The sequence below is a fragment of the Cyprinus carpio genome, chromosome A24 (assembly GCF_018340385.1).
Source record: "Cyprinus carpio isolate SPL01 chromosome A24, ASM1834038v1, whole genome shotgun sequence".
In the NCBI taxonomy this organism is placed as follows: Eukaryota; Metazoa; Chordata; class Actinopteri; order Cypriniformes; family Cyprinidae; genus Cyprinus; species Cyprinus carpio.
The window spans coordinates 4,628,806-4,645,965 of NC_056595.1; positions in this window are offsets into that span (position 1 = coordinate 4,628,806).

The window sequence follows — 17,160 nt, forward strand, 5'->3', positions numbered from 1 at the left end:
ATGTCCATAATTGAAAGGAGACCAGAATGTTTGTACTTGCTCTTGCCAAGAGGTTTTTGCCATTTCGTCTTTGATGCCTGTATGTTGCAAACAAAATTTGCTTCACACTCCGCTTGTGTAATCAAGTGAAGAACAAAGGACTGTTACGCCAAAGCTGTCAGAGACAAAAGAAAAAAAAAAAAACAGTAAAGCATGTCAAAACACAATGTGTTCACTGGACAGGCTGTTAGATGTGAAAGTGTTTTCTCTGTGCTCATGTATGTCTCTCTGTTACACAAACTCATGCACACACAGGAACTGCACAGTAGCAAGATCAGAGTGATTAGAGTGATGTGACATGACCTTTCAATGTTGTGGCGAGCACTGGGCGACAGGGAGTGAAACGTGTCCAACTTAAATATTTAATTCAAAAACAAACACGCACAGGGGGTCTGTCATACACCTCTGACCATGACAGAATATACCTTCTCTCTTTGTATTAGTTGATAATGCAGCTAAATATCAGATTTTAACATTTAAGAGCTCAGAAAAGAAAAAAAAGAAAAAGAAAAGAAAGAGAAAAATGAGGAGATCTGAATAATGTTTCTGTCAAACGTTAGCCCTCTACTTCACCACATGTCCCCAGGGAGAAATCTGCTACGATTTACTACAGCAGTGCTGCGTACACAGGCCGCCCATCTTGTCAATGAGAAGACGTTTTACTGGGTCAGATTTCACAGCCCACATCGATTTATACCCTTCTGTTTCTTTTTATCTTTTTTTATTTTTTTATTGGTGATATAAAGTTTCCTTGTACAAAGATATTGCCGGGGATGTAGCATGAATAAAGAATGGGGATGTCTTTTTCTAATCGGCATCACAGTTTTTTCGGCAGGGTATCGAATATTGCTCCCTCTCTTATTATTATCGAGTGCTTAGAGTCCTGGGCACATGATATTTGAAATTGATATTAAAAAAAATACCAGTTTTGCTTAAGGCATGTTGGGAATCGGAAGAGAACAGCAGAGTCAGTTGTGGTCTAACAAGATGAACTTCTGAATGTTAACCTGATTCCAAACGTGTTTCAGAGTCACACGAACAGTAGAACTCCACCTGTACTGCCCAGAACACATAGATCTTCAGGCCTTAAAGAGACAGTTCACCCAAAAACGACAGTCCTACCTTGTGAAAAAGAAGTGCATTTAATTATATTGAAAGTGCATTTGTACTGTTCCTCAAATGAACTACAAACTGTAATTAACAATAATGATAATATTTATGAAAAAAATGCCACTTAAGTGTACACTTTCATGGCTGTTTCTTAACATATTTAAGTACATTTTCGAAAAAAAAAAAAAAAAAAAAAAAAAAATATATATAATATATATATATATAATATATATATGTATATATATATATCAATGTATTATTTAAAAAAACTACATTTTAAATCATAATGTTTTAATAATAATTTGCTGTGCTGTAAAGTAGACTTATTTTGACATGCTGACTTACATACTGAAGCACAAAAATACTGGATTAAAATTGTAACTGTAGTGTTATTTGATTACATTACAAAGTTGTGCTAGGGTATTTTAATGCACTAAATTCCAATCAATACAAATGTGTAATTATAAATATATTTAAATACATGACAAACAAATTTAAACAGAAATTACATCAAAGTACATTTTGGTTTACCAAAAAATGTTTTTCAGTACATTTGCAGTACATTTTAACTATATTTCAAAGACAATAAAAGTAATTATAAAATAATATATAAAGATGGCTCAAAAAAGCATTTAATATAAAAATTTAATTTACTGTTAATGTAAACTAATACATTTTCATTTAATGTGCAATTAAAATGCATTTAAGTGTCCGAAACATCACATTTAGTTTGCACTTACGAAAATCCTTATTTACTTTTTTTTTTTTTTTTTTTTTTTATTGTATGCTTAAGTGCACATTTTTTTAATGGCTGTCATCATTTACTAACTTACTCACGATTTTAAGATGTTATGTAAATGTTGTGAAAATGTAAATGCCCCCCCCCCCCCCCATTTTTTTTTCCCAATTTTTAATTATAAATGTTTTTAATAAATATATAGCAAACTCTTGTCTTCTCATCAGTTCACATTCAACCAAATCTTGATATGAGCAGCTATTTACAATAAGATTTGAAAGTTTTTTTTTTTTTTTTAAGTCTTTATCAAATTATGGTCACACAACATGAAACACTGCACTGCGGGAAGTCGACTCCATCAGCCTCTGCTTAAGAGAGCTAGCGAAAGTCTGTAAATGGCTGTGCCGATCGCTGCTGAATATCCTGCAGTAATTAAAAACAATGAGAGTGCAAAAGGCATTCGACTAGGGGACAAAATCACAGTGCTAATTAAGCCTCCAGTATTTTACTGTGGCTCATTTGCACATGCGACATGTTGACTAGCAGCTGCTGCACTGTGACAATGACAGATATTGGTCGCTCTGTTGCATATATAAGATACTGGACAAAAGCAGAATCAACAGAAAGTTCATGTTTTTGTTTCATGATTACTTTCACAGAGGACTGGAGGCTTGATATACGTCTGAGGCATCAGAGGTTAAAGTGATCCTTACTGCTGGTGGCAATCAAGGGTCGGAATCCTATCAGATGGGAAATAAGGGCTTAACTGGAATTCTCCCATAGCTCAGGTTAAGAGCCACATCACCTCAGCATGGATAAAAATGGATCAAATACAGAGAAAGTTCCTAAAACAAACCCAGAGCAGAGATGATGTTATTGTTCATGCCCGTTATGTACTCTTCAATGGGTGTTTTCTTTGTGATTCCACTGTTTTATGAACAGGATATTGTGTAAGAGGCATCTAATGACGACTTCTTTAGCACAATAAAAGGAATTTACTCAACCTTAACTTGAGATAAAATCTAACCTTGCACAATGATACAGAGAGCAGCCACACAGACATTCCATGCATAGTTACACGTGTGCAACGATGTAATTAATTTGCCAACTAGAGCCGCCTGGAACTCTGATGATGCAATGACCATGTCAGTGTTACCCTGTCATAATGAGATTAAAATATATAACAAATTGCAGTGTTTCTCATACATTGGTTTATTTGTGGTGGCCCGCCACAATATCAAAACTGACCGCCACAAATAGATTTTCCAAAAGGTTTTGACTTCATTGAATAAACATGAGTACTGCATGGTTCAAAGTCAAAACGCAGCATGGCTGTTTTTATATGAATGCATCTTTGAAGGGAACCGATTGTCTTCAGAAAAGTTTTTGTGTCATTATCATTTAATCTTTCCCATAATGCCTAATAAAGTAGCGTTCATGAGCGCAGTTACCATGGAAAATCGCTATTTCTGCCTCTCCTAAAGCGCCTCCTGCTGGCAGAGAATGAATTTGCATTTTCAATCAGCTCATCTGCTGTTTTATATTTACATTATATATGTATATTTCCCCTGGGGGAATTGCTGGCACACATAGGGAAACACTGAATTGGCATTTCACAACTTCAGAATTTTTTTGTATTATTAGTGAGGTTTGCTTCAGCAAGCAATACTAATAATATTGCTATTATGGGTTTGAATTTGTTTTTTTTTTTAAGATTTATTTTTGGCATTTTTGCCTTTATTGTGATAGAAAAAAAAATGTTGAGAAGAAGTGAAGTGGGAGAGAGAGGGGGAGGTCTGCGAGACAGGACTTGACCTCGGGACACCCAAAGCGCAACAGCACTAAATGTCAGTGCGCTGCCCACTAGGCTATCAGCACCAGGAATTTTTTTTTAATTTAACAATATTTTGGTCTATAATTTGGTTCATATATATATATGGAGTGAAAAATCTTAGAGACTTGGCAACCAATCAGACAACCCTAGTAACTACATCCCAGCACTATGAGCATCCTAACAAACACAGAGCAACACCCTGGCTCCACTCAGAACACCCTAGCAACACCTTAATAACCACCGAAAACACTCAAGCATCTCCAAAACACTCAACCACCCAAGGCACCCTAGCAACTAGCCACAACCCCCAAGCAATCCTCTATTAACCACATATCAGCAACCCAGCAACATCATAGCAACCATTCAGAACACCCCAACAATCACTTTTAAAAAAGCAAAACTCTGTACACAATAGTAACTGTATAGAAACCACCTAAAAGACTTGAGCAGTGTGCTAGCAAATGCCATAGCAACGAGACAACACAACCACCTAAAAGACTTGAGCAGTGTGCTGAAAACCACACAGAACACCACAGAAACTACATAGCAGTTCCTTGGCATTTACCCAGAGCTCCCTAGCAACCACTTTGCAATTCCCTGGCAACCACCTCCAAGTACCACCCAGAATACACTAACAACCACATAGCAACTCACTAGCCACCACATTGAAAACTCTAGCAAGCGCACTGCAAAACTCTGGCAACCATCAAGAGCACCATGGGAAATCCATAGAAACACCCTAACAACCACCCAGAGCACCCTGGCAACCACATAGCAAATCCATGGCAACCACACCCGAGTAACACCCTAGATATCACTCAGAACACCCTAGCAAACACATAACGATGTGCAGTCGTCATAGTAACACAGCGGAATCTGGGACAGTGAGATAGGTAGCATGTATGGTACGCTCAGTATACGTGTCAGAAGCATTCAAAGAATGGGTGACCCACGCAGATACTATCTACAAATCGTCATAAGCCTTATATGGTGAAGGGATGTCTGTGAGGATTACACTGTTTTCATTGACTGAACGCATTGAGGGACTTTTCTAAGTCTAGAACTGTGCTGGTTGAGAATGCAAGTGATAACAGCCTGAAGTGCAGGATATGAGCTGTCCTTTCAAATGAGCTGTCTGGCTGTGAAAGGGATAGTTCACCCAAAAATTTAAATTCTTTCATCACTTACTCACCTCATGTCGTTCCAAACAAGTAAGACTTTTTTTCATCTTTGGATCGCAAATTAAAATATTTTTAATTAAATTTGATACTGTAGATGTATGCCCCTTCAGTGACAGTCTACATAACTACCACTTTGACACTTCATACACAGATCGTAAAACTAATCAATTTGAATTGAGTGATTTAGTCCAAATTTTCTAAAGAGACCTGATTGTGTTATATGTTGAACGGATTTAATTTAAGCTTTGATTCACATATTTATATTGATACATAAACAGCTCAACCGTACTTGCTTGACGTGCAAGAACAAACTTCATTGGTTCTAATGAGCTCTAATGTAACTCACAAGAATGAACCTCATTGGTTATTCTGGAAGCTCAAACTTATGGAAAGCGGACAGGGCCAAAAGTCTTTAAACAGAATGTGTGAAATTTGACCGCATTACTGATATCTACTGTGCTAGAATAAATGAATGTTACTAGCAAATTAAGACTTTCCTTTCTGAGAAAGAACCTTGAACTAAATGACTAAAATGGACATGAGAAATCATGACAAGATGGACATCACAACCAACAAACCGATGCATTGGTCCTCATGAACAGTGTACCACTATGACATCCTTCATGAATAAGCAATGTCTGAAGTTACATGTACACCAAGTATCATCGCGTCACATATGCAAATATAGTCTCAAATTCAGCAAGTTTATTGGATGTTGTCACGTTAATGTGGACAAACTGTGTGTTTTGACAATCAAATTTTATGTGTTATGTTAAAAGACTTTTGGCCCTGTCCACCTTCCATAAAAATGTGCTGTGTAACACACCATAATGAACCTCACTGGTTCTCTGGTGAAAATGTGGAATAAACTGCTCAATTCATATGGATTAGTTTTACAATCTCTTTGTGAATTTTTTGAAGCATCAATGTGGTAGTTGCACAGATTATCAGTGGAGGGACAGAAATCTCTCAAATTTCATTAAAAATATCTTTTCATTTGAGTTCTGAAGATAAACGAAAGTCTTACAGGTTGGAATGACATTAGGGTGAGTAAATGACTGAATTAAATATTTTTGACGAACTATCCCTTTAATTGTCACAGGGTGGGCAAGTATGTGTGCATAGTCACTGATTCATTGGCATTCACCAATACAACCTTAGTCTATGTCTCTGCACATGCTTCATTTATCTGTCACATGTTATAAAAGCGAGCTGAATGTCACATTTATGATGGTACAGTGCAGATAACGGGAGGTCAAAGGGGATGAAAACATGCAGCACCTTTACATTTTCTGTTTCGTTCCTCGTTTAAATGAAAATAATCTCATGTACATGTACCAACACGACCGAGACTGACAACACCATCCTGTACACCATATTCACCATGAGCACGTTTCTGCAGTGCCTTACCAGGGAACACATTGTTCACTCAAAAATACGAGTGAAATAACATGGGCGTGAACCAAAATTCCATCTGAATGAATTGTTTTGGCTGCGCTCCAGTTGGTACTCCCAGCACCAGTTAAAACACAGATAGCGAGGCTTATTGTTCTGTCAGAATTTACTCAAGAGGAAGATTTTATAGTGTAAAATTGTGTGATTTGTAATGGATTACTTTGTTATTGCAGCTTGATAAAGCACATACTCTGTATGTGCTAAGGGCGTGAATGATACCTTGATTTGTTGTGCTGTTACTTTTTGATGATTTTTGCCTGATGATAAAAACTGACGAAAAAAAATGACATTGAGGGTGGGACCTGAGAACAGAATATCATAGAGACGTGCAGATGGACTCTTCACAGCTAATAGGGAACATTCTCAGAACTTTGGCTAATGTTCTGGCAAGTTCTCTCAAAATTATGAACAATCATTTAACATTAAAAGATCACTCAACATTCATTTAAATGTATCTGGTCTTTAATAACATTTTCAAAATGTAAGCACCAAAACATTATTTATATATCATTCACCACTCAGAATGCTCTAGAAACCAGTTACAACACCTAAGCAACTTCCTAGCAACCACATAGCAATGCCCTGGCAGCTACCCAGTAAGCCCCACCAACCAATCAAAACACTTAACTTACTCCCTAGCAACCGCATAGCAACACCCTGCCATTCACCAATAACACCCTAGCACCTGCTTATCAAGCAACTCCCTGGAAACCAACCACCCAAGTCACCATGGGAACTGAATAAAAACAGCCTTACAACCACCCAGAGCACCCTACCAACTACATAGCAATTCCGTGGCAACCATCCGGGACACCCTAGCAATGCCTTAACAAACAGCCACAACACCTTAGCATCACCCTTGCAACAAGCCTGACCAACTCCAGCCATCACCAAGATCACCCTAGAAACCGCAAACAATGTCCTTGCAACCACTCAGACCACCCTAGCAGCCACATAGCAATGCCCTGGCAACAAACCTGAACCACCTGAAAGACTCTAGCAACACCATGTAAACCACACAGAACACCAAAGGAACTACACAGCAATTCCATGGCAACCAACTTGAGCTCACTAGCAACCACTTTGCAATTCTCTGGCCATTGCCACCAATGGCACTTTTCCACTGCATGGTACGGCTCGGCTCGCATTTCCACTGCAGTTTAGTACTGATTTAGAGTGGGTGGGATTATAAACATGTCGTTAAAACGTTTTTAATTCTGTGTCATCCCATCAAGCTCTTGCGGGATCCGTTCCTCGGCTATCAATGAGAGGAATGTCTTTACTTCCTCAATGGACAACGAAACAGCCATTATTTTGTTTAAAAGAATAGGCTCTTGTTCGAAACTGTTGAGTTTGTTTAAAAAAAGTGACATTTGATCCTCGCTGGCTGTGCTAAATTAATCTAGCGTGTCTAGTGTCCCAAGTTCAATGATGGTAGTGACGACTCTCTCCAGCCAATCAGCGATCAGCAGGGTTTACACGTCACATTTTGGTAATGGTACTCCAGTGGAAAAGCACCACAAGAAACACCTCAGAAATCACCCAGAACACCCCAGCAACCAAACAGCAACTTCCTAGCTATCAAGAACACCCTAGTAGTAACTTTATGTAGATAGTAATGCCTATCCACACGCTAGTATCATGGCAGTGATTTTTGCCATGGGCAAGTACCAACACCACTTTTCTTAAGAATTTAAAAAAAAAAATAAGTCGTAAATATATTTTACAAATGGAAGAAGGGTGGGGGTGACAGGGGAAGGTTATTCAAGTGTGCAAACCAGTAAGCTTAAAGGGGAAAAAAGAGCAGCAAAGAATGACCCAATCACCACATGCAGAGACTAGTTCAGGCCAGGTGTAAAAAAAAAAAAAAAAAAAAAAGAAAAGAAAAGAAAAGAAAGAAACACTTGATTGCAGTGCCCTTTGAGTCATTCATATCCATTAGTTTAAACCTTTCCAAAGACAAAAGCAAACAGGCTTTCACACACTGTAAAGTTGATTCACTGTGAATGTGACAGAATCCAGACTGTCACTTGCAGGAGTAAAATTGTTGACAAAAAAAAAAGAGGAAATGTAGACCATTTTTATCCATCACACTGTAAGAAGCAAGCATGGACATATTACTCTAAGAGCTTGTTTATTAGTAATATTAAAATTGTTCAGGTGATCGATAACCAGCGGTCAGCCATTTCAATTGCATCTTAAAAATATTTTTTTTTTTTTTGGAAGAAGTCTTATATATTCTTCAAACATGAATACAGCAATACTCTGAATTATTATTACAAGAATTGTTTTCTTTTTAATATACTGTAAAATGAAATTTTCAGCATCATTACTCCAGGCTTCAGTGTTACATGATCCTTCAGAAATAGTTTGAATATGCTGATTTGCTGCTCAAAGAACATTTCTTGTAGTATTGTCTTAACTTATTAACATGTACAGTATATATATATATATATATATATATGTATATATATATAATTTCTTTATATACTATATTTCTGAAGTATCATGTGACACTGAAGGCCACTGAAAATTCAGTGTCGCCACCACAGAAATAAATTACATCTTAACTTATATTAAAATAGTAAATGGTTTATATACATTTTTATATATGCTACAAAAAATTAAATTTGGCCACCGAATGGACTGACTTGCCTTAAAGGGACCCTTATAAGCTGAATGTGTGTATTGAGAACTGTCACTGAATTGTCACTGAGGTTTTATTGTCTGAGCCCTTGAGCCATAACCTGGACCGTCTCGTTGACAGCTAAGGTGCAGAACACAGCTTAAAACTAACAAGGAATTTGCTAAAGATTGTCGCAACAATTGTAGGTCAAACAAGAGGAAGATTCCTGCCACAAAGCTCCTTTGTCAGAGGACAACAATAACTCAGTGTATGGAGAACAACAATGGCACCAGTAGAGCAAGTGACACTAAACTTCTAATGCAACTGTAGGAAGCCAGAAAAATCTCTTTAAAGTCAGCAGTCTACTGTACCATCGCACTCGATACTGTAGGCAACATTAGCACATGATCAAATGGGTTCATATGAGAGCAGTGGCTATGGATCACGTCTCCAGCACTGCTTCAGGATGAATACATCTGATCCCTCCAGGGGAAAGAGGTTTGTTGTTCCCAGGCTCATGCTCTCACCTCGACTCCTCTGGGTATATGTGTATAGTTGAAAGATGCTCATGTATGCAAACATCAAGCTACGTTGTGAATGCGAAAACATTAAGATGCATGATTATACATTGTATGCATTTTACATAGCATGCCGTTGAGAATGTACAAACCACTGACCAACAACTGCCCTGTGCTGTGACGTGACAAGAAAGAGAAAGGGGAAAATAGTCAAACTGACTATTAAATAATAAATGCACTCTTATGAAAGAAAAAAGTACTTTGTTAGAATGCATAGCTACTTTTGAATGTTAAGTAAAAAAAAAAAAAATGGTCAGAATGGTGTAAATATTGCATCTACCAGTAGTAGCTAAATGGACTACATTGACCTCTTGATCTCTAGTATCACAATATGTGCTGCATCTATATTACCTTGTAAAAAAGTATATAAGTAAGGAATAATTGAAGATGGGCCATTGAATTATTAGAAAAATAATGCACACCTAATGTGGTGATGCAACCACATCACGAACAGCCAATGGCCGTTACACCTCGGGTGTGCACTATTTTTCTAATAATTCAACGGCCCAGAGTCAATTATTCCGCTTATACTACGGTTACCACAGCTCGAGACATCGATCAGATAATATATTTAAAGGGATTCGTCCATTTTTTGTACTTAAATCGCTATTGTAAGTAGGATTATTTCTTCTGCATCTCATCCAACGCCTCTTTTCCTAGTTCCAAAACATAATTTTAAAGCTGGTAATGGAGGCTTGAGCCGTTGATAGCATTCTAATGCAGTTATTAATGAAGTTATTAGAAAGAGAGAGACAGAGACACACAAAGAAAAAGAAAGAAAGAGAGAAAGAGAGCTTGTGTGAATTAGGCTACCTCTGTGCATCCCTCAACAGTGTTCTGCAGCAGTGTCTCTAAACAGGTGAGAAATGTCATGTGTATTTACTTTCGGAAAATCGTCTGTCATGTTGTTGTTTTTGTTAGTCCTGTGTGCTGTATAGGTACTGTATGCTAATTTCCGTCATTACAGTTAACTATGCAAAGTCATATGGAACTGTAATGCAGTCAAGAGGGCTGCCTGGAACTACGTTCGCTGTGCGTTTCCCTGAAAATAATTGCACACCCCAGAACATTCGTCAGCCAATCAGATTCAAGCATTCAACGGCCCCGTAGTATAAATATATTTATTACAGAATAATACATTGCAAAAATAATGTTCTTACTTATGCATTTTTGTCTTGTTTTCAAATACCATTTTACAAATACCTAAACATTCTTAAATCAAGATACATGTTACTTGTGAAACATAATGGCATACGTTTTCTGAAAAATAATAAAATAAAATAAAATAAAATATCAAAAATAAGAAAAAAAAAAAAAAATCTTCTAATGGGGTAGGAAAACATTTTTTTCTTCATGTTTTAAGCATAAATAACAGCTTTTTAAATACTTTTTATTTATTTATTTTTATTTTTTACTTTTTCAGAAGTCAAGTCACCAGTTCATTGTTGATTCAGTGATGTCATTGTCCAGCTCAGTTCAATTTTCTTCCAATAGTGTCTGTACAGATAAGTCAACAACGTTGCCAGAAATTGTCTCCCCAACTAAATTGTGTATATTTTAAAATAATATACTTTTAATAAGTGCAAACAATTTAAAAACAAAAATATAATATGTAAAATTTCCAGACACTTGCATTTTAATTGCAGTTAAATGAAGCTGAACTTAAGAGTGATTTTTTGACCCAAGTACATGTTTATATGCAATTTGCTGTCAGGATTATGGACTGTTTGTGTTGCAAAGTGGCAAATCCTTTAAATATGAAAACGTACTTACAGGGTGTGAGTCAGCATTATTTGTCAGAACATCGGCATTGTAGGCTACTCTCCAGGAAACAGTCCTCGTCCTCCGTAAAATGTGCCGCAGACATCTGAATATTTGGTTTGAACTGTTCTGGAACAGTGTTTAAATACAACTTAACCACTGATTTATAGTTGTGTTCTCTTTTTAAAAGGGCAAACAAAGTAGTTTCGTTTTTATAACGAAAAACACATCTTCTCCACGACATGGTGGCGGCGGCAGCAACAATACTACAGCAAAAATCAAAGTTACTCCTTTGCGTGAACATTTGGGCGATGTTATGCAAATCTTCCCACACAGTGACATAGAGATGTGGGGGCGTGTTTAAACAAGGCATTTTAGGAGGGCATGGACAAGTCTTAAATTTTATAAAGAATATCTCTTTGGATTTGAGACTTTAGTCTTTGCAACTTTAGGGATCTTATCTATTCACGAACAGCTTGTAACACTCCAAAGAGAAAGGAAAACTTGAAATCACATCATATGAAATCACATCCTTTAAATATAATATCAAACACACTATTACTTATGAACTTTTAATGACATTACAAAACATACTTTTTAAAATTGTACTTAAGAGACAGTAATAAAATTGTTAAGTACAGTACACAGTGGCCTTTTATTTAATTTATATTTTATAAAGTACAGTTTTTTAAAGGTTATTTTAATAATACGTTTAAGATTTGAAGTACAGTAAAATAAAAAAAATTCATACAGTTAAGTGCGCTTTTTCAAAAGCATTGTTGTTTATGATGTATGCAATGCTCAAGGCAGTTCTAAAAATGGCAAAAGATAATTTTACTTTTTATGAGCATGGTTTGTAAATACACTGCTGCATGTTAATAAATCATTTTTAATACACAGGGACATGTTCGTAATTGTCAGTGTTAGTGTAGTTGTAAAGAGGTGTGTGTGTGTGGGTGTGAGTGTGAGAGATTATGTGTGAATATGTGGAAGTCTCTTATAACAGCATCTCCTCTCACCTACAGCAGTGGACGAGACTGTGCATGCAGCTCTATTGCAGCCCTAACTCAGTACAGCCTGGGGCCAGAGAACATCCACTGCACTAAAACACACTCCACACACACTAGAGAATTTCCCACAGTACTTTAATCAAACCACCATCCATTCCACTTATTCACTTTCCTTATAGATCTGAGCTCTGCAGCATGTCCGCTCAAATGCCTATTTGTGTTTTATTTGAATATTTTTGTATCTAGTTTGTGCTGGGGAGATTTCATCAGACGTTTTAATATTTTATATTCTTTTTCTATTTGTATTTCTCAATAAAGGAATACCAAATAACACAGACATCATCAGACAAAATCTGGCTTTGAAATTTGCATTCGCTTTAATATTGATCAATTTCATTTGATCCATTGTGATGAAAGTCAATGACATCAAAGCAGCATAAAGTATAGCATGAAAGCAAAAGCAATGCATTCAGTATTAAAAACTTTTTTTTTTTTACATTAAAATATTTTAAAATATAGTTTAATGCGCAGAGACAATTATATGCAACTACATCAAGGTGTGTTTACTTTGCATGTGATATAATAAATGCATGTAAAATGTATATGTTGCATACAAATTCAAAAAACTCCAAACTGGAAATGTTCTGAAAATGTGCTCAGGCAATATAACATGTAGAGACATTTTTTTTTCTTCTTTTTCTTCATTTCATTTGAACAGATTTGGAAAATGTGGCATTACATCACTTGCTCACCAATGGATCCTCTGCATTGAATGGGTGCCGTCAAAATGAAAGGTTAAACAAAACTATCATTAACAAGTTTTTACGTTAAACCATTGCTACAAAATATAAGTCCACAATCCATAATAACACTTTCAACAGTGATAAAGTCCATCCCCTGTTGTCGTCTAACATCAAAATCCACTGACATATTTAATTTGTATTCTTTATGCTTGTAAACGGTGCTTGATCTGTGCACATTTCTCTCCTGATTCAGACAAGATTACTTTTTCTTTTACTGGAGAAAGCAATATTATGGATAGAGGACTCATATTATTTTAAAACATAATTGGTGGTTTGGACTGGTGTGGATTATTGTGATGTTTTTATCAGCTATTTGGATTCTCATTCTGATGGCACCCATTCACTGCAGAGGATCCATTGGTGAACAAGTGATGTAAAACTCACTCTCAGAAAAAAAGGTACAAAAGCTGTCACAGGGGCAGTACCTTTTCAAAATGTACATTTCTGTACCTTTAGGTACTAATATGTACACTTTAGGTACTAGTATGTACCTTTAAAGTACCAATATGGACTGTTTAGGTACAAAGGTGTGCCTTTTTAAAAGGTATCGCCCCAGTGACTGCTTTTGTACCTTTTGCTGAGAGTGTACATTTTCCCAAATCTGTTCCGATGATGCAGAAACAAACTCATCTACATCTTGAATGTCCTGACGTTGAGTACATTTTCAGCAAATGTTCAATTTTGGGTGAACTATTCCTTTAAACCATTTGAATATTCTTCAAAACACAATCAGTACCTGAAACATCAGCCGCAATTGTACATTAACCACATTGAAATGTCCTAGCAACCAAACACAATATCAGAGCCTATCCTAGCAATTTCTTCAGGAAAATGTAAAACTCTAGTTATACCTACGCTGCAAGTGGCACCAAAAATGAAACTCATCTCCTTTAAATAAATTAGTGCCTTCATCTATTTAATGTTACAATGACCAGCAATTAACTTCAAGTTAAGCAGACCACAAGGGAATGAACAGGAAATAAACATCCATGAATTGTTCATAACCGTGGGTCTCTGCGTTTAGGACACATCACTGCTGGAGACAAATGAGCCGTCCAGGTGGAGACAGAGTTACATGTCTCGTTAATTAATGTGCTCTGATTAGATCCATTAATGGCCACTGAGTAAACTAATCACCACTTAATGCATGGTGTCATTTTGCTTAACTGCCCATTCCGTATTCTTCCCTTGTCGTTGCAAATGTCATTATTTTTTAATAGACTCATGAAAAATAATGTTGTGTCAGGAGTAAGGATTTTATTTTTGCTCATTGTAAGCATGTTTCACAGCCGATTGATTGTCACTGTCCATTACTGCGTGGACATGTGAGCATACATGCAGATGAGTTGATCAGACGGCTCAATGTCTCAGCCTGACAAAGACTATAATGTCAGAGGAATGGAGATCAGATATTGAGCTCAGCACTGTGCTGTGATGCATCGCCTCGCATTCCTTTTCTGCCAGTTATGCAGTACTGCGTGGAGTGATTTTTCGTTGGTTATCAATGCAGTTGTATTTTTCTTTTAAAATGTGATGTCACGCTGCATACTAAACGAGTCGAGCAGTGTCCTAATTGAAAGGGAACCTCATAAGTGATCAATTTGCAACGCTCTACATAAGCTGAAACTGTGCATGTCGCGTATAGTGAAGCACACAATTAAGAGATTCATGTCTGATTCCAGTAATTTGATGTTAACATGTTGGCAAAATATATTTTAAAGGGTCATCAGATGCCCATGTTCCAAAAGTTGATGTGATTCTTTAGGATCTTAATGAAAAGTCTGTAACATAGTCTGGTCAAAATTTCTCATTGCTCTTTTTTACCCTGTCAAAAACAGCTCTTTTCAGAGCAAGCTGTTTTGTAGCATTTTTCTTTAAATGTTAATGAGTTCTGCTAACCCCACCCCTCTCTTCCGAGCCGCTCTCAGAGAGACTGTTTACTTTAGCCACATTCATCATGAAACTTTTTAATTTGCACATTATTAGGAATGGCAATTTGCAAAGATTTATAGAAAAAAAAAATAAAAAAAAATAAAATAAAAAACGTATACTCAATTTTCTGTAGGTGAAGCTGAGCCACGAATGATTTGCACAAAGATAGATGCATTTATGTAGATCGGGGGTGCATTCCCTTCAGAAACAAACGTAATCCACTGTGTCTTAGTGGCTCAGATGTCGGGAGTAAATGACAACTGCTATGTTCATTATTACATCCAACAACAGAACACCTCAGTCGCTTAGGAGTCATTCTTGTCTACATCTGCTCCGTTGGTGAAACAATGGGGGACTGATGACAGTCACTCAGGGCGGGTCTGAGGTAAGAGGCCAGTCCAGTCTGTGATGAAACACTACTGTCAATCAAACTATCGTGGGACGGACCTGTCTGTATGACACACAAACAGCATCTGAGATCGGCTCGATTTGAGAAAGGGGTAAAGATTTTAGTAGATTAAAAAAACACTGGGTGGATTTTTATCGTTAAAGGGTGGTTGTGTACACACACTGCCAACACACATTACAGTTCAAACAACTTATAAAAGTGTATGTAACATCCGATGACCCCTTTAAAGTAAAACTTTTAATTTGACATTATTACAGAGTGCATTTAAAATTAAGTTTCTTAAGAAAGAGTCATGAAAGTATACTTGTTAAGTGCACTTAAAGACATAGCTCACCCAAAAATGAATTTTTTTATCATTTAGGTCACATTTGCACTGCAAATCCTTATGCCAATTTCCAATTTTGACTATATCCAATTATTTATTTATTTATTTATTTATTTATTTATTTATTTTAAATTACCCATATCTGATATCTCCATTTACACTACACAGTTGGCAAAACAACCCAATGTACTGACCCGGAAATAGGGTTGCCAGGTCTGTGAAACAGAAGCAGCCCAGTTGCTAATCAAAACTAGCCCAGGTGCATTTTTCCATTCACTGTAAAAAAAAATAAAAAATTCAGACCTCTCCAACTCAAATGTTTCTATTGACTGATCACATCTCAATTTTTCAATTGGCCTAACTGAATTTGTGTGAATTAGTGATCACATCTAAATGTTTCAACTGGTCAAATTGAATTAGTGTGAATTTAATTTTATAAATTCAGTTAAGCCACCTGAAAAATTTAGATGTCATGAGTCACTAGTAATTGTTGAGTTGGAGAGGTTTTTCTTTTTTACAGTGTTGTTTTCCCCTCTGTCAGGGGGTCCCCTCCCTCTAAATTGCATTCCGGGGAGAAGAAGCTCACTTAAACCCATGGCAACAGTGTAGAAGTAGCCCAATTCCACGGGACAACCACAGACTTGGCAACACTTCCTAGAAAAGCATCCACTTGAGTACACATCAATCGCCACCGTCATTTTTTCAATGACATATGACTCGCATTGACGGGAATATCACATCCGTCTGCTTACATGGCAGACGCAAATGCACATAATTCAATCTGTGCCATCCAAATAGGAGGGAAAAAATTGGGACACTTGAACCATAAAATGTGGTAAATGCGACCTTACTCTCAAGGTGTTCCAAACCTGTATGAGTTTCCAAACAGTTAACAAAACAATTGATGGTAGACATTTATTTTCATAGTATTTTATTACTATACTATGGAAGTCAATGGCTACCATCAACCACACTCTTCAACATATCTTCTTTTGTGTTCAGCTGAAGAAACCCATACAGGTTTCGAACAACGTGAGGGTGAGAAATCTTTTTATGTGTTTTCATATTTGTGTGAATATCCCTTTAAGTGGCCTTAATTACTCAATTAATACACACACACACACACACACACACACACACACACACACACACACACACACACACATATATATATATATATATATATATATGTAAATATACATTAACTAAACTATTAGGATTTGAAGTACACTACATTCAATACAATTCATGTCTTTCACAAGGGTTACATTTCTACACAGAGACTGCAATTATTACACTTATAATCTGCATTGTGACTGCCTTTAACTTATATTTATGAAACAATGGATGCATCTACGATT